The sequence below is a fragment of the Bubalus bubalis genome, chromosome 3 (assembly GCF_019923935.1).
Source record: "Bubalus bubalis isolate 160015118507 breed Murrah chromosome 3, NDDB_SH_1, whole genome shotgun sequence".
Classification (NCBI taxonomy): domain Eukaryota; kingdom Metazoa; phylum Chordata; class Mammalia; order Artiodactyla; family Bovidae; genus Bubalus; species Bubalus bubalis.
The window spans coordinates 1,285,280-1,303,609 of NC_059159.1; the positions used below are offsets into that span (position 1 = coordinate 1,285,280).

The following is an 18,330-nucleotide window of genomic DNA, read 5'->3' on the forward strand; positions in this document are numbered from 1 at the left end:
GTTTTTTAAATTATTAAGACTTTTATTTTCCAGTCATTAGAAGTTCCAGTTGTTATAGAAATATAATTGATTTTGTATATTGATTTCATATATTCAAATATGTCCCCAATTCCCATATTATTTATTGATATTTTGTTAGTTGTTAATATTTTGTTAATAGTTTGTGAATATTTTTCAAGATTTTCTGCATACATAATTTTATTTACTGTTTGTACATATTCATGCTTATACCACTATTTCTTTTTTAATATTTTATTGTTTATTTATTTATGGCTGCCCTGGGTCTAAGTTGCCAGATTTTCCATCTTCACCGCAGCTTGTGGGATCCAGTCCCCTGAGCAGGGACGGACCCTGGGCCCCCTGCATCGGGAGCACTGAGACTTCGTCACGACCACCAGGGAAGTCCCCCATTACTTCTTTTTCTGGCCTGTTACAAGTTTTTCCAGTATAATGCTGAATAGGACGTTGGTACTACTTACTGATGTCTCTTTCCTGATCTCAGTTGGTGATTTTAATATTTCACTGTTAAGGATTATATTTGTGACAAGTTGTGAATTTTTTTTAATTTGATTTTCATAAATTACCCCTTTTACCAGGTTAAGGAAGATTTCTTCCTTCCCTAGTTTATGAAGATGTTTACGTTTTACCCATGAATGGTTACACGTGTGTGTGTCTGCTCAGTGGCTCAATCATGTCTGACTCTTTGTGGCCCCATGGACTGTAGCCCCCCGGGCTCCTCTGTCCATGAGATTTCCCAGACAAGAACACTGGAGTTAGGTAGCCATCAAATACATTTTCTGCATCTATTGAGACAATAGTAATTTTTACCCATTTATTTTGCTAGAATTTAAATCACAGTGATTAATTTTCTAATATCAAATGAACCTAACCCTACTGGAATTAATTCAACTTGGTGTCATACGCTAGCTTTTTTTATATCTCAGCATTTGGCTTTCCAACCTTCTGTCCAGAATTTGCATCTTTATTCATTAGATACATAGACCTGTAATTTTCCTTTCAGGTTTTGGTGTCCAGGATATGCTGTCCTCATAAACTGAGTTGAAAAACATTATATTTTTCTCATTTACTGAAGGAATTTATGTAAAATTGATGTTATTCCTCCCTCAAATGTTTGAAAGAGTTTGCTAGTGAAGCCTTCTCAACCCAGATCTTTCATTGTGAAAACTTCTAGATCACAGATTACTTTTTTAAATGGACTTTTTTAAATAGGACTGTTCACATTTTTCAATTCTTCTAGTGTCTATTTTGGTAAGTTAAATTTTTCTAAAATCTTGTCCATTACACTTGAATTTATTGGCATAAAATTCTTTATAATAGCTCCTCTTGTTAAACATGCAGTGACGTCTTCCTTTAAATTTAATTCCTGATACTGCCCGATATTTGTCCCTTCTCTTTTTTATTTCATTAACTTTACCAGGGAATTACTCTTAGATGGGAACGACAGAGAACGAGATGGTTGGATGGCAACACCGATTCGATAGACATAAATTTGAGCAAGCTCTGGGAGATGGAGAAGGACAGGGAAGCCTGGCGCGCTGCAATCCACGGGGACACGACTGAGCGACTGAACAACAACATTCTTGTAAAGAATCATCTTTGGCTTTATCGAGTCTCTGTTTTGTTTGGTTTCTACTTCCTTGTTGTTTAGACCCTAACTTGTGCCTGACCCTTTTGCAACCCCATGGACTGAAGCTTGCCAGGCTCCTCTATCCATGGGATTTCCCAGGCAAGAATACTGGAGTGGGTTTCCCTTTCCTTCTCCAGCAGATCTTCCCCACCCAGGGATTGAACCCGGGTCTCCTGCATTGGCAGGTGGGTTCTTTACCACTGAGCCATCAGGGAAGCCCTTCTGTTTCATTAATTTCTGAAAATAGCTTTATTTCCTGTTACGTTCTACTTCGTGGAGGCTTATCTACTGTTCTTTTTTCTAACTTCTTAAGTTTGGTACTTAGATCACTGATTTTCAGGTATTTAGTTTCCAAATGTACGAAACTAAAGCTGTGTGCTTTCCTTTAAGCACCACTTGAGCTGCATCACACAAATTTTGTTATATTTCATTATCATTCATTTTAAATACTTTTTTTTATTATTTCCATTGTGATTTATTCTTTTACTTATGGGTTAGTAACAATATATTTTGTTTACTTTATGAACACATGGGGATTTTCTACTTATTGTCTACTGTTGTCTTATTGTTACTGATTTCTAGCTTAATTGCATTGTAGTCAGTGGATTTACTATGCATGATTTCAATAGTTTTTTGTTTTTTTTTTTAATTTTATTTTATTTTTAAACTTTACATAACTGTATTAGTTTTGCCAAATATCAAAATGAATCCACCACAGGTATACATGTGTGGCCCAGTATATAGTCATTTTTAAATCTTTTTTTTTTTTCACAAATGCTTGAAAAAAATATGTGTTTCAAGTTGTTGATTCTAACATTACATATATATATCCATTAAGTCAAGTTTGCTACTCATGTTGCTCAAATCTATCATATTCTTTCTGATTATTTCTCTGTTTTATTTGAGACATATTAAAACCTCCCTCTCCAAAGGTAGGTGTTGCAAGAGGCATCAGAGGGCAGACACACAAACCATAATCACAGAAAACTAGTCAGTCTAATTTCATGGACCACAGCCTTGTCTAACTCAATGAAACTAAGCCATGCCATGTGGGGCCACCCAAGATGAGCAGGTCACGGTGGAGAGGTCTGACAGAACGTGGTCCACTGGAGAAGGGAATGGCAAACCACTTTGGTATTCTTGCCTTGAGAACCCCATGAACAGTATTAAAAGGCAAAATGATAGGATACTGAAAGAGGAACTCCCCAAGTCAGTAGGTGCCCAATATGCTACTGGAGATCAGTGGAGAAATAACTCCAGAAAGAATGAAGGGATGGAGTCAAAGCAAACACAATACCCAGTTGTGGATGTGACTGGTGATAGAAGCAAGGTCTCAGGCTGTAAGGAGCAATATTGCATAGGAACCTGGAATGTCAGGTCCATGAATCAAGGCAAATTGGAAGTGGTCAAACAGGAGATGGCAAGAGTGAACATCGACATTGTAGGAAATCAGCAAACTAAAATGGACTGGAATGGGTGCATTTAACTCAGATGACCATTATATCTACTACTGCAGGCAGGAATCCCTTAGAAGAAATGGAGTGGCCATCATGGTCAACAAAAGAGTCCGAAATGCAGTACTTGGATGCAATCTCAAAAACGACAGAATGATCTCTGTTCGTTTCCAAGGCAAACCATTCAATATCACAGTAATCCAAGTCTATGCCCCAACCAGTAACGCTGAAGAAGCTGAAGTTGAACAGTTCTATGAAGACCTACAAGACCTTTTAGAACTAACACCCAAGAAAGATGTCCTTTTCATTATAGGGGACTGGAATGCAAAAGTAGGAAGTCAAGAAACACCTGGGATAACAGGCAAGTTTGGCCTTGGAATACGGAATGAAGCAGGGCAAAGACTAATAGAGTTTTGCCAAGAGAACACACTGGTCATAGCAAACACCCTCTTCCAACAACACAAGAGAAGACTCAACAAAGGACATCACCAGATGGTCAACACCGAAATCAGATTGATTATATTCTTTGCAGTCAAAGATGGAGAAGCTCTATATAGTCAACAAAAACAAGACCGGGAGCTGACTATGGCTCAGATCATGAACTCCTTATTGCCAAATTCAGACTTAAATTGAAGCTGCTGCTGCTGCTAAGTCACTTCAGTCGTGTCTGACTCTGTGTGACCCCAAAGACGGGCTCCAGGCTCCCCGAGGCTCCCCAAGGCTCCAGACCACCTCAGGCTCCCCCGTCCCTGGGATTCTCAAGGCAAGAACACTGGAGTAGGTTGCCATTTCCTTCTCCAATGCATGAAAGTGAAAAGTGAAAGTGAAGTCACTCAGTCATGTCCGACTCTAAGCAATCCCATGGACTGTAGCCCACCAGGCCCCGCCATCCATGGAATTTTCCAGGCAAGAGTACCGGAGTGGGGTGCCAATTGCCTTCTCCGTTAAATTGAAGAAAGTAGGGAAAACCACTAGACCATTCAGGTATGACCTAAATCAAATTCCTTATGATTATACAGTGGAAGTGAGAAATAGATTTAAGGGACTAGATCTGATAGAGTGCCTGATGAACTATGGACGGAGGTTTGTGACATTGTACAGGAGACAGGGATCAAGACCATCCCCATGGAAAAGAAATGCAAAAAAGCAAAATGGCTGTCTGGGGAGGCCTTACAAATAGCTGAAAAGAAAAGAAGTGAAAAGCAAAGGAGAAAAGGAAAAATATAAGCATCAGAATGCAGAGTTCCAAAGAATAGCAAGGAGAGATAAGAAAGCCTTCCTCAGTGATCAGTGCAAAGAAATAGAGGAAAACAACAGGATGGGAAAGACTAGAGATCTTTTCAAGAAAAGTAGAGATCCAAGGGAACATTTCGTGCAAATATGGGCTCATTAAAGGACAGAAATGGTATGGACCTAACAGAAGCAGAAGATATTAAGAAGAGGTGGCAAGAATACACAGAAGAACTGTAAAAAAAGATCTTCACGACCCAGATAATCACAATGGTGTGATCACTCACCTAGAGCCAGACATCCTGGAATGTGAAGTCAAGTGGGCCTTAGAAAGCATCACTACAAACAAAGCTAGTGGAGGTGATGGAATTCCAGTTGAGCTATTTCAAATCCTGGAAGATAATGCTGTGAAAGTGCTGCACTCAATATGCCAGCAAATTTGGAAAACTCAGCAGTGGCCACAGGACTGGAAAAGGTCAGTTTTCATTCCAATCCCAAAGAAAGGCAATGCCAAAGAATGCTCAAACTACCACACAATTGCACTCATCTCACATGCTAGTAAAGTAATGCTCAAAATTCTCCAAGCCAGGCTTCAGCAATACGTGAACCGTGAACTTCCAGATATTCAAGCTGGTTTTAGAAAAGGCAGAGGAACCAGAGATCAAATTGCCAACATCTGCTGGATCATGGAAAAAGCAAGAGAGTTCCAGAAAAACATCTATTTCTGCTTTATTGACTATGCCAAAGCCTTTGACTGTGTGGATCACAATAAACTGTGGAAAATTCTGAAAGAGATGGGAATACCAGACCACCTGATCTGCCTCTTGAGAAACCTATATGCTGGTCAGGAAGCAACAGTTAGAACTGGACATGGAACAACAGACTGGTTCCAAATAGGAAAAGGAGTACGTCAAGGCTGTATATTGTCACCCTGCTTATTTAACTTCTATGCAGAGTACGTCATGAGAAACGCTGGACTGGAAGAAGCACAAGCTGGGATCAAGATTGCTGGGAGAAATATCAAGATATACAGATGACACCACCCTTATGGCAGAAAGTGAAGAGGAACTAAAAAGCCTCTTGATGAAAGTGAAAGAGGAGAGTGAAAAAGTGGGCTTAAAGCTCAACATTCAGAAAACGAAGATCATGGCATCTGGTCCCATCACTTCATGGGAAATAGATGGGGAAACAGTGGAAACAGTGTCAGACTTTATTTTTGGGGGCTCCAAAATCACTGCAGATGGTGACTGCAGCCATGAAATTAAAAGACGCTTACTCCTTAGAAGGAAACTTATGACCAACCTAGATAGCATATTCAAAAGCAGAGACATTACTTTGCCAACAAAGGTTCATCTAGTCAAGGCTATGGTTTTTCCAGTGGTCATGTATGGATGTGAGAGTTGGACTGTGAAGAAGGCTGAGCGCCGAAGAATTGATGCTTTTGAACTGTGGTGTTGGAGAAGACTCTTGAGAGTCCCTTGGACTGCAAGGAGATCCAGTCAGTCCATTCTAAAGGAGATTAGCCCTGGGATTTCTTTGGAAGGACTGATGCTAAAGCTGAAACTCCAATACTTTGGCCCCCTCATTTGAAGAGCTGACTCATTGGAAAAGACTCTGATGCTGGGAGGGATTGGGGGCAGGAGGAGAAGGGGACGACAGAGGATGAGATGGCTGGATGGCATCACTGACTCGATGGACATGAGTTTGGGTGAACTTTGGGAGTTGGTGATGGACAGAAAGGCCTGGCGTGCTGCAATTCATGGGGTCGCAAAGTGTTGGACACGACTGAGCGACTGAACTGAACTGAACTGAAAATCTCCCTCTATGGCTATGAAATTATCCATTTTTTCTTACAGTTCTGAAAATTGTTGCTTTCTGTATTTTGAAGTTATCTGTGGCATGATAATCTAGAGTTCTTATACAATTTGGTTATGAATGGAAACTTATAGTATTTTCAACAACTTTCTCTCTGGTGATGCTCTTTGCCCCTTAACACCCACCTTGTTTTAATATAGTCATATGAGCTGTCTTTTTTATTTATTTAGTTTTAATTGGAGGATAATTGCTTTACAGTAGTGTTGCTTTCTGCCATACAGCAACATGAATCAGCCATAGGTATACCCATGTCCCCTCTCTCTTGAACCTCCCTTCCACCTCCCATAAATATTAATAAATATTAAATATCACATAAATATTAGTACAATAATAAAAATATTTTATTGAATTTCAGGAACTCAGTACTTTTAAATTTCAAACCTTGGCACACAAATCATCACTGTATTTTCTAGAATAGTGGAGGTTAGGACTGGAAGACTGTCACTTGCCTTGAACTTTCTTTCCTTTTGTGTTTGGGTGGTTATCTTCTTCTGGAGAGCAGTTTCATTTTCATCCACAAGATGCCTGGGACCATCACCTCCATCCAGCTTCCACTGAGATGATTCTAGTGTGGAGGACAGCATCACTGTGTCTCTACCCGTGACACCACTTTCTCTTTGCCTTCCTTCTGCCCATCACACTCGGAAGTTATCTTTCGAAGCTTAAAGGCAGCTTCCGTGGTCTCCCGTGCAAGAAGGACTCCCTGTCCGCCCCCACGGGGTGCCCACCCCATCACTGCACTCATTGCCCTGGATTTTAGTCATTGGTCCGAGTGTCTATCTCCCCCAGCAGAGCAAGTGGTCTTTGCCTGCGGTCTTCTTATCATCTTGATATCTATCTCCAGCAGCCAGCGCATAGTAGGTGCTCAAGGAAACGCGCTCGACGCTGCATGAAGATGCAGAATCATCACCGTTTCCGAGAAAAGGAAACAAAGCCCAGAGAGCTGAGACAGCCCGCGCAGGTCTGCCCGGGTCAGCTGGGCTCAGAGCCAGGCCCCCCGACGCCCACGGCCAGCGCCGCCTCCACCGGCAGGGTGCGCGCTGCCCCTCGCGGAGGGCCGGCGCCCCCAGGACCACTCGGCCGGCCTGGCGCTGCGTTACCTGCCACCACCGTGGCGGCTCTCCAGGGCCCTCTCCCCCTGTCGTCCTCCCTCCAGCGAGGCTGACCCATCCACATCCAGGGAAGCTTCCGGACTCCGCTGTGGTGGGAGCTGCCCACCGCCCTCTGCTCGGATGGCCATGGCCACACTTACGGAGATAAGGCCTCCCTCCCTCCTGAGTGACGGCTGAGCTGGGCCGAGAGCTCCAGGGCGGACACCCGACTGCCGGAGGCGTTGCCTGCAGAGAGAAGATGCTACAGCCCCAAATGGTCTACTTTTCGCAGGACGTTTTTCTGGAAAGCCTCAGGTCCCGAAAGGGAGCCACTTAGTCAGAAAGAAGGCTTTTGTGGGGTGGTTTTTTGTTGGGTTTTTTTTGCGTTTCTTGTCTTTTTTAACCTGCTTCTGACTCCGCCTGTCCGCGTCTCTCACTCACCCCTGGAGCTTTCTTTCAACACCCGTCATTCGTGGAGTCGGGGCTGCCCTCCCTGCTCTGACCGGTGGGAGAGCTGACCGCCCCCTCTAATGAGGACCCCCAGGCCCCGCTGCCCTCATTCTTGATACCTGGGGAGAGGATGAGCCGGCGAGCGGCAAGTGGATCAGAAGGGCCCGCTGCTCAGACATCACAGCCGCGCTCAAAGAGCCAGGAAGTGGCAGAAAGAACAGACCCAGCAGAGAAGTGCTCGCTGTCCGGGGGCGGGACCAGCTCCACGAACAAGGTCAGTGGGGAAGGGAAAAAAATTTTTTTTCAAAGGAATGGCCCAGGAAAAAAAAGAAAAACCTCAAAAAAAAGGGGCGAGGACTCAGAGTAGGGCCTGCCGCTTGGTTCCTGGCATATTTTCCTTGATACCTTCCCAGGAAGCACGATTTCTACCAGACTTCAATGCGCTGGAAAAGTGTGTGCAACCGGTGAGAAGGAGGCTCAGGCGCTGTGAGTCACCGTCCTCGGCTCCGTGTGTGTTTGCCTTCAACGCCGGCTTCCTGCAGGACCACATGAATGGGGCCTTTCTGGTTCTTTGGCCTCTGCTGGGGCGGGGCGGGCTGGAGGCGCCCGGCCAGCCCGTTTCAAGGGAGCCGCGGAGAGCGTACCAGGCGGACCTGGGCTGCCTCGGCCGCGACGTCGAAGAAAACCAGCGCGGGTTTAGCTAGTGCTAACCCCCAGGGCTTTGAGCAATTTCCTTAAGCACGCTGCGCCGCGGTGTCTTTACCTACAAAACGGGGATAAAATCAGCTCCTTTGCAGAAGTGTTCTGACAATGATGACACTCAGCCTGCTCCTCAAAGCGGCTCCCGAGGTCGTTTTCACTCTTCTTTTCCCCTGTGATTCTTTAGCACTGATAATGGGAATGTTAGAAACCATCCTCTCAATTCGTGGGCCTCTGAGCTAATGGAACGGGCTCTTCTGCTTCCCAGGTTCTTCGTGGGATAGACAGCCTTAGGTCTCGGGTGTGCTGCTGAATTCTGCTTTCTCCCTGTGAGGATTGTCTGTGGCAAATATTTCAATCTGACTTCCTCTTTAAAGAAAGATTTTTTTTCTTGTTGCTGTTGTGTGTAACAAATTCAAAGTCTTTATTGAATTTGTTACAATATCACTTCTGTTTCACGGGGTGTTTTTGGTATGTGGGGTCTTAGGTCCCCGACCAGGGATCGAACCTGCAGCCCCTGCGTCAGAAGGTGGAGACGTAAACAGTGAACCCCCAGGGAAGCCCTTCATCTGGCTTCCTCTTGACACCCAGAGAACTTTAGAACCATCCCTCTGTAGCCTCCCTTCTTCATTCATACTTTATATAATGCAACTCATCTGAACATCGCCCTAACAAAAATGCTTGCAAGACGGGGCTGCCCCGGCTTCCTGAGCATCTGCTGTGCGCCAGCCCTGGGCCAGCCCTTTCTACGCTTTCACTCTGTTTAGGATTTAACCTTGCAGCAGCATTCCTGGCCTGTTCTCCCCACCCACACCCTGCTCTTTTATTCAGGGTATTTATTTCCTCCAAACACACCACCTAACTTACTTAATGTAGTCATTGATTGTTCAGTGTCGGTTGTCCCCTCCCCACCCCAGTCCCAATCAGAATGTAAGCTCACCACACATGGAATAGACTTGTGGTTGCCAAGAGGGAGGGGGTGAGGAGAGAGGAGGGGCAGACTGAGAGTTTGGGATCAGCAGATGTGAGCTTTAATTTATAGGATGGAAGAGCAACAAGGTCGTGCTGTGTAGTACAGGGAACTATATATATATTCACTATCCTGGGATACACCATAAAGGGGAAGGATGCTTTTAAGGAAGAATGCAGTGCATGTATAACTGAATCACTTTGCTGTACAGCAGAGACTAACGCAACGTTGTGATCAACTGTGTGGTAGTGGCTTAGTCACTGAGCTGTGTCCAGCTCATTGCAACCCATGGGCTGTAGCCCACCAGGCTCCTCTGTCCATGGGATTCTCCAGAGTGGGTTGCCATTTCCTCCTCCAGGGGATCTTTCCGGCCCAGGGATCGAACCCAGGTCTCTAGCATTGCAGGCAGTTTCTTTGACATCCAAGCCACCAGGGAAGCCCTTATACATTAATAAAAATGAATAAATATACTTCACTGTACAACAGAAACTAACACAATATTGTAACACAATTATACCCCAATCAAGCAATCAATAGATAAATAAAAGAATGCAAGTCCACGAGGGTGGGCTATTTTTTCAAAGGCAGCTTTAATTTTAGAATAGTGTTAGATTCACAGTGAAGCTGCAGAGCTCGTACCAAAAGGCCCTGCACAACCACACCCAGTGTCTCCTGCTGGCAACTTCTTACGTAGCGCTGTACTTTTGTCACAGCTAAGGAAACAATGGTACTTTGCTATTAACGAAACTGCAGATTTTATCCAGATTTCACTAATTTCTCCAAACATCTGGCCTCTGTTCCAGGGATCCGTCCAGGGTCCCATGTTGCATTTAGCTACGAGGCATCCTTTCTCGGACTTTCTTGGGTCTTGGTGACCTTGACCGTTCTGGGGCATGCTGGTCCCTCCGTGTGGGTTTACCTGACGTTTCTCTCTTGGTGAGACAGAGATGATGGGTTTTGGAAGGAAGACCATGGGGGTAAAGTGCGGTCATACCAAAGGCTGTCCCATCCACATGAGTTGGCACTGATGCGGTTGACCTTGGGACCCTGGCCGGAGGAGAGTTTGCCAGGTGTTGCTACCATGCCGTTACCTTTTCTTCTTGGTCCTCATAATCTAGTCGTTGGAAGTAGATCCCTAAACATAGCTGTTAGGGGTCACATAGTTCTCCCAAAACTTCTGTGTTGAGACCCTAACCTATAGTACTTCAGCATGTAACTGTATTTGGAGATGAGGTCTTTAAAGAGTCGATTTAGTAAAAATCAGGCCTTCGGGGTGGGCCTTAATCTCATAAAACTGGTGTCCTTGCAAGCAGAGGACATTCAGACGTAACATACATGCACACACAGAAAAGAGCAAGTGAAGACACAGCGAGAAGGCAGGAAGAGAGGTCCCAGGAGAAACCAATCCTTGATCTTGGACTTCCAGCCTCCAGACATGTGAGCTTCCCTCATAGCTCAGTCAGCAAAGAATCCGCCTGCAATGCAGGAGACCTGGGTACGATCCCTGGGTCGGGAAGATCCCCTGGAGAAGGGAATGGCTACCCACTCCAGTGTTCTTGCCTGGAGAATCCCCGGGGCAGAGGAGCCTGGAGGGCTGCAGCCCATGGGGTCGCAATAGTGGGAACGACTGAGTGACTAAACCAACCACCACTGTTGCTTAAGCCTCTCAGGGCTTCCCAGGTGGCTCTAGAGGTAAAGAACCCGCCTGCCAAGGCAGCAGACATAACTGACGCGGCCCAATCCCTGGATCAGGAAGATCCCCTGGAGGAGAGCGTGGCAACTCACTCCAGTATTCTTACCTCAAGAATCCCATGGACAGAGGAGCCTGGCGGGCTACAGCCCACAAGGTTGCAAAGAGTCAGACACAACTGAAGCACCTTAGCACACGTGCACGCAAGCCACTCAGTCTGTGGCATCCTGTCATGGCGGTTCCAGAAAATGAGTGTAACAGCGTCCACCCTCTGATGCACATGGAAGAGTCCTGTGCAGATTCCAAGAAAGGTCTTCAAGGGAGAGGATGGGCCTTTCCCTTTGTCTTTTCAGCTCTCTGCCGGCTGAAAGTGGACGTGATGGCAGAGACTCAGCAACCGTTTTAACCATGAGGTAAAACTACCTGTTGAGGATGGTGAACAATAAAACAGAAAGAGACCTGACTATCTTAAAGCACCCACTGGGGCTTGTACGGGAGAGAAATAGCTATCTATCTCATGAACTCGCTGTTCCTGTGGGTTTTCTCTCCATGCAGCTGAGTCTAACGCTAAGTAATGTGAGCTATGAGCGCAGAGTCCCCGCAACGAGGGAGCAACACGTGTAGAAGGAACGAAAAGGAGATCAGTGCGACTAGAGGGCAGAGTCCAGTCCATTCCTCTCGCATTTTACGGACAAAGCAACTGAGAGCCAGAAATTAGTCCACTTGAGCTCCAGCTAGAATCAAGCCGATGGACTTCCAGCAACAGTCGCCTCCACGCACGCTGCGGCCGTCTGTGGTGCTATGCTCTCCGCCCGGCAGTTGTCAGCGGCGCACACCCTCCCAACACCACGAGGGAGAAATAGCATCACCCCCTCGGCAGAGGAGAGCCTGGAGGCTTAGCCCAAAGCCACAGAGCTGACTGGTGACCGGGCAGGGAATTGGGGCCTGGGTCTGCCTGATTGTAAAGCCCCTTCTTTTACTTCTCTCCCAAGTCCAGGGGAATTCTACTCTGCCAGTCCCCAGAATCAACCCAGATGTTTGTGTTTAGTGAGTCTCAGAAGGAAAAGGGGAGTTTGAAAGCTTATTATTCTCAATTTTGTTATTTGTCAATCCAAGTCTGGGGAGTCATGATGGACAAGGGCAGTTGCTTCGGCTTTTGTTTTCTGGATTTCTTCTTTAAAAATAGTCATGATGCTATACATTTAGAGCCTCCATGTTTCCAGCCTCCTGGGTCTAATGGGTACATCTTTGGGATAGAAGTGTGCATTAGTCAGGGTTCTCCAGAGAAACAGAACCAAGAGGGTGGATAGATAGGTAGATAGAAAGATAGAATAGGTAGATAGAAGGTAGACAGATAAGACAGATAGATGGATGGACAGATAGATAGATGATGGAAAGAGAGAGAGAATAGGCAGATAGAAGATGGACGAAAAGAGAGACAGATGATAGATGGATAAGGAGATCCATAGATAGTTGGATTATTGTTGTTCAGTTGCTCAATTCTGTCTCTTTTGCAACCCCATGGACTGTAGCCCACCAGGCTCCTCTGTCCGGGGCATTTCCCAGGCAAGAGTACTGGAGTGGGTTGCCATTCCCTTCTCCAGGGGATCTTCCTTACCCAGGGATCGAACTTGGGTCTCTTGCATTGCAGCAGATTCTTGACTGCTGAGCCACCAGGGAAGCCCAGATCAATAGATGGGGCTTATGATAGGAATTAGTTCACACATTTGTGGAGGCCCAGAAGTCCCACAGTCTGCCAGCTGCAAGCTGGAGAACGAGGAAAGCTAGTGGTGTGATGCAATCCACGTCCAAAGGTGCTGAGAACTGGGGCGGGGCCGACAGATGGTGTGATGTGAGCCTGAAAGCCTGTGTCTGAAGGCAGGAGAAGACGGCTGTCCCAGCTCAGTAAGAGAGAAAGAGAATTCTTCCTCCTCCATTTGGTTCTATCGGGGACCTCAGTGGATTGGGTGACATCCACCCGCCTTGGTGAGGGGTTCAAATGCTCATCTTTTCTGGAAACGCCCTCACACACGCAGCTAGTGTTTTCCCAGGTCTCTGGGCGTCTCCTAACACGGTCGAGTTGACACATAAAATGAACCATCGCAAGGTGCATCGGGGAAGGGGGACTTTTGTACAAAATCAAGTCATGGATTTCCGTGCCTGAGATACACACCAGCAGCAGGCCAGCAGGGTGTGCCGCTGTGAGCAGGGGTGCCCAGCCCGGGGGAAATGCCACGATGGTCAGGGTGACCGGGACTCCCCGGACAAGTCGCTCCGAACACCGAGCAAGGTCGGGCTGACCGAGGTCTTAGGAGAGATGTCCAGGCAAGCCGTGTGCTCCCTCCCTGGAGCCATCCATCTCTCACTCACTCAGTGCAGGGGGCATGGATGCCACACAGGGTGCCCACTGCGTGCCAGGGACGGGAAGCGGATAAGGGAGACGTCAAGGCAAACCATGGCATGACAGTGTGGGGTGGTCAGGGCGGGGAGGGCTGAGAACACTCCCGAGAGTGGGGAGCAGAATCTTTCTTCAAAAAGTGAACTCTAAGAGGCGGAAACATCTGGGCAAAGGGCCAGCCTGTGATGCGGCCACGGGGATGCGGGGCCTCGGAGTGCCGGCGGGCCCTTGCCCCGTCCACCTGTGCCAGGCTAAGACTCTCACTGTGTCCGCCCCAGGTGGGCTGAGGAGGTCTCGGGAAGCGGCTCATCTTCCCAGAGTTGGTGCTTCCCATTCCCGGCCCGGGATCAAAGCGAGCCCGCCCCCACCTCGCAGGAACATGTTGTTTATTTCCCGATTTCCTGATGGCCCACGTTCTCCTCCTCGCTCCTCGGGCCTCTCTCCCAACAACCCCTTCTCCCCACTCCCGCTGGGTTGGGAGGAGAAGACGCTGACCTTCCAGCCCAGATGGTGACCCCTGGGCGGCTCCTGGTTCCTCAAGCTGGTGGGAGCCTGGCCAGGCCCGAAATCCCAATCCAGCCAGACCCGGCGGCCTCAGGAGGTCTCCACGGACCCGTGGGCGCTGGGGTCTCTTTGTTCTTCGAGCCCCCCTCCCCCAAGCTGGAGGAAGCCATTCTAAGCCAGCTGTACCCTCTTTCCTCCCTTTCGGGAATTAAAAAAACTCATTTTTTTCTAATCATGTGTGATGCACAAGAAACGTGGACAATACAGATCATTTAAAAAGTAAATGGGTTCAATCCCTGGGTCAGGAAGATCCCCTGGAGGAGGGCATGGCCACCCACTCCAGTACTCTTGCCTGGAGAATCCCGTGGACAGAGCCCTGGTGGGCTATGGTCTATGGGGTTACAGAGTGGCTCAGCCGTGTCCTACTCTTTGTGACCCCATGGACGGTAGCCTACCAGGCTCCATGGTCCATGGGATTTTCCAGGCAAGAATAGTGGAGTGGGCTGCCATTTCCTTCTCCAGGGGATCTTCCCAACCCAGGGATCGAACCTGGGTCTCCTGAATTGCAGACAGACGCTTTACCGTCTGAGCCACTAGGGAAGCCCACACAGAGTGACTTAGCACACAGAAATTAAGGCAAAAATTACTGATGATGCCTCACCCAGAGGAGAATGCACAGCATTTTATGCTAACTCTCTTCTTTCTCTCTCAATGTCTTTGCAGCGAAGTTGACATGGGAATGGATTTTATTATTGATAAATGTACGCATACAGCTGTACAACACATATTCATAATATAAGTGATATTAAATATTACAAAATCTATTCGCTGGAACGTGCTTGTTGTTGTGTAAGCAGTTTTCCTTTTTCGGCTAACAGCACATCACAAGACAGCTGGTGTGAAGAGAGAGACCACAGCAGAGAAGCAGGTGCTGGTCTGAAGCCCAGGCTCCTGACCTCATCGAGAGCCCAGCTCGCTTCTTGCTCTGGGAGGTGCCTGTGAAGTGTCCCAGCACAGCCTCAGACCTGCAGGAGGGAGCGCAGAGTGCTGTTGGGGGTTCTCTTCCTTCTCTGGCAACAGTGGAACTTCAGTCCATCTCCTTGCGTCTCTAGAAGGCCGCTGATCCCTCGGGGTGTGTGGTTTGGCTCAGGCCTGCCCAGTAGGCTCAAGAGGCCCCCGCCTCCAGACCAAGCCTGTCCTGGGGAGGCAGCTGACCTTCTGTATTCCAGAAGTGGGAAGAGAGAGTTCTCGTAAGAACCCGTTGGGAGCACCGCAGCCGTCTCCGGTGAAGCCCGGAGCGGCAGCGTGGTGGACGGAGCTGCGGACGGATGGGAGCCCGCGGGCCGCGGGGAGGAGGGCCTGCGGGCAGCGCTTCCGGCCCCGAGCCAGAAGCCGCGCCCCCACAGGGGAGGGGCCGGGGCTCCAAGACCCGAGGCAGGGTTCTATCCAGCGGGCCTCAGGCCGCAGCACGCGGGCCCTGCAGCGGGAGAGTCTGCCGCCATCGGCTCCATCGCCAGCCTGCCCCGGGTGGGGCACGCTGACTGGGCATTGCTGAGCCGTGAGGGCTCCTGGATAAGGACAAAGCTGATCCGAGTAATGCCCTCCTGTACGTCTCTCACTCAGCCTTTCTGAGGAGCTCAAAGGATGTGACTGGTCCAGCCATGGGCTGAGGGAAGTCCGTACCACTGGGCTGTGTTCAGGCGCAGCCTGGTGGGTGGCCGTTGACAGCCTTCACCTGCCCTGTCCTGCCTGCTGCACTTCAGAGACGAAATGCGAAAGGGATCTGGAAACTGGTCTTTATAGGCAGAATGATAAAGCTCCAGTGTCTCCCCAGGGATCCTGTTGGACCTGCATTTTGGCAAGATGTCGTAGGAACTGCAGATAAGAGTGAGCAACCTCGATGTCCATCAACAGATGAATGGATAAAGAAGTTGTGGTACATATATACAATGGAATAGTACTCAGCCATAAAAAGGAGCAAATTTGAGTCAGTTCTGGAGAGGTGGATGAACCTCGAGCCTGTCATATAAAGTGAAATAAGTCAGAAAGAGAAAAACAAATATTGCATATTAACACATATATATGGAATCTAGAAAAATGGCCCTGATGAACCTATTTGCAGGGCAGCAATAGAGACACAGACATAGAGAACAGACTGTGGATGCAGCGGGGGAAGGAGAGCAAGGGGTGAACTGAGAGGGGAGCCTGAAGCATATACGTCACCATATGTGAAACAGACAGCTGCGGGCATTGGACGTTGCTGCACAGCACAGGGAGCTCCACCGGTGACAAGACGAGGGGCAGGGGGAGGAGGGAGGCTAAACGGGGAGACGACACGTGTACACCTATGACTGAGTCACACTGATGTACGGCAGAAGCCAACACAACATTGTAAAGCAGTTATCCTCCAATTAAAAATATGTAAATTTAAAAAAACAGTGAGCGATGACATAGAAAGAATGTGGTGAATCCTGGAACCAACCTACCTTGGGGGGAAAAGTAGGGAACCGAATGAGTGTGTCAAGATCAAGTCTCAAGCTGTCGCGGCCTCTGTGTCTGGAGACCATGCAGTCACTACCAAGACCATTTTTTTAGCCACTAAATGGGAGCAGCTGGTGAGTCTGAGGATAAAGATGATACTGAGGTTAAGCTTTCTACGGAGTATCCACCCAGAGCATGACCATCACCGCAACTTCTTAGGTCAGGAAACCCCAGTCACGTCCCGATTCTGTTGTTTCCCAGCTATATGACCCTAGACAAGTCACTTCCTTCTTGTGAGAGTCAGTTCCCTAATTCATGCAACAAAGAAACTGAGCTAGTTCATTCCAGAGGGTTCTGGCTTAAGAATCCAAGTTGCCTTTGCTCTAGAACTTGTGGTTCAATCTGTAAAATATGGCACCCACCGAGAAGAGACCAAGTATTTTCATGAACCTTGAACTTCAGTCCCCACATCTTCCTACGGGACTGACATACCATCTTCAGTCCACAGTACCAGGATTTATCTTCCTGAGACTATGGCTCGTGAAAGTTCTGACACTCCACTTCTCCTGAATGCCTACTGGTCTTGCCTCCCCGACCACCTCGATGACCTTCTTTGACGCACTATTCCCTGCCAGCTCTACCTGCCAGGAGTTCATTGTGTGGCAGGAGCTAGGAAGGCCCTCCAACCCCCCGGACTCTCTGCATCCCATCTCAAGTGTGCCTGTTCTCGTTTGTTGTTGTTCAGTCGCTAAGTCATGTCTGACTCTGAGACCCCATGGACTGTAGCCCACCAGGCTTCCCTGTTCTCCACTGTCTCCGGGAGTCTGCCCAAATTCATGTCCATTCAGTCCGTGATACTATCTAACCATCTCATCCACTTCTCTTCCTGCTCTCAGTTTTTCCCAGCATCAGGGTCTTTTCCAGTGAATTGGCTCTTTGCATCAGGTGGTCAAAGTGCTGGAGCTTCAGCTTCAGCAACAGTCCTTCCAATGAATCAGTCCTGTTCGGATGAGTTCCCTCTACATCATCCCCAAGGTCTCCCACCCTCAGCTTTCCATCTTTAGGGATGGAGCTGTTGGTAGGGGGGTAGGGAGGGCATTTCCCTTCTGGACAGCCCTTCCCCTCCCCAGAGATGTGTTTGAAAGGTGTCTGCATGTTGACTTGAACGCTGTGTCTCTGCACCATTCCCCTTGGCATTAATCTACACACTAGGAAGAATGCTAATTCCCCACACACACGACGAACCCCCTAAATGCTGGAACCCAGCGTTTGTGTATCTTCAGGGCGTCCCTTCTCGAAGCAAAATAGCCCTAACACCTTCAGCTCTCCTTCGTTTGAAGAGTCTCCAGTACTCTCCCCGTGCCTGCTGATGCCCCCCAGTGTGCTCCAGGCTCCTCACGTCCCTCCTCAAGTGTTTCCCGGAACTCAGGTTAGAGCTCCGGCTGCGGCTGGCTGAGCCGGTCGGGCTCCGCTGTATTTGACGCCGGCTGAGGTTGCCTTTGCCTTCTGGCAGCCCCATCGCCCCGTCGTCCCACACTGATCTGCAAACAGCTGAAACTCGACAGCATGTTTTTCCTAACATGTGCTCTTGTTAATCCCTTCTGCGTTTGGGTGGTGGATGTTCGTGGACCCGAGGATGCGATCGTCTATATGTCTGCCCACGAGCGTCTCTGTCCTGCTCTGCTGAGCTTCTTTAGAATCCCACGCTGGTCGTCCAACGGTCCCTCTGGCTTTGGATCAACAGCCATGCTTTCTGGATCTTGATCCAAGTCACTGATTAAACTTGCTGAATAGAATGGGACCGACGATATAACCCTGTGCTACCGGAAACCTTTCCTGG

General features: G+C 48.1%; 1 non-coding gene across 1 annotated transcript; it reads right to left on the bottom strand.

Moving 5' to 3' along the window:
- Positions 1 to 14,537: 14,537 nt before the first annotated feature.
- On the bottom strand, positions 14,538 to 14,609 carry TRNAC-GCA. Its single transcript has one exon. It is a non-coding gene; the product is annotated as a tRNA-Cys (tRNA).
- Between the last annotated feature and the right edge of the window lie 3,721 nt (positions 14,610 to 18,330).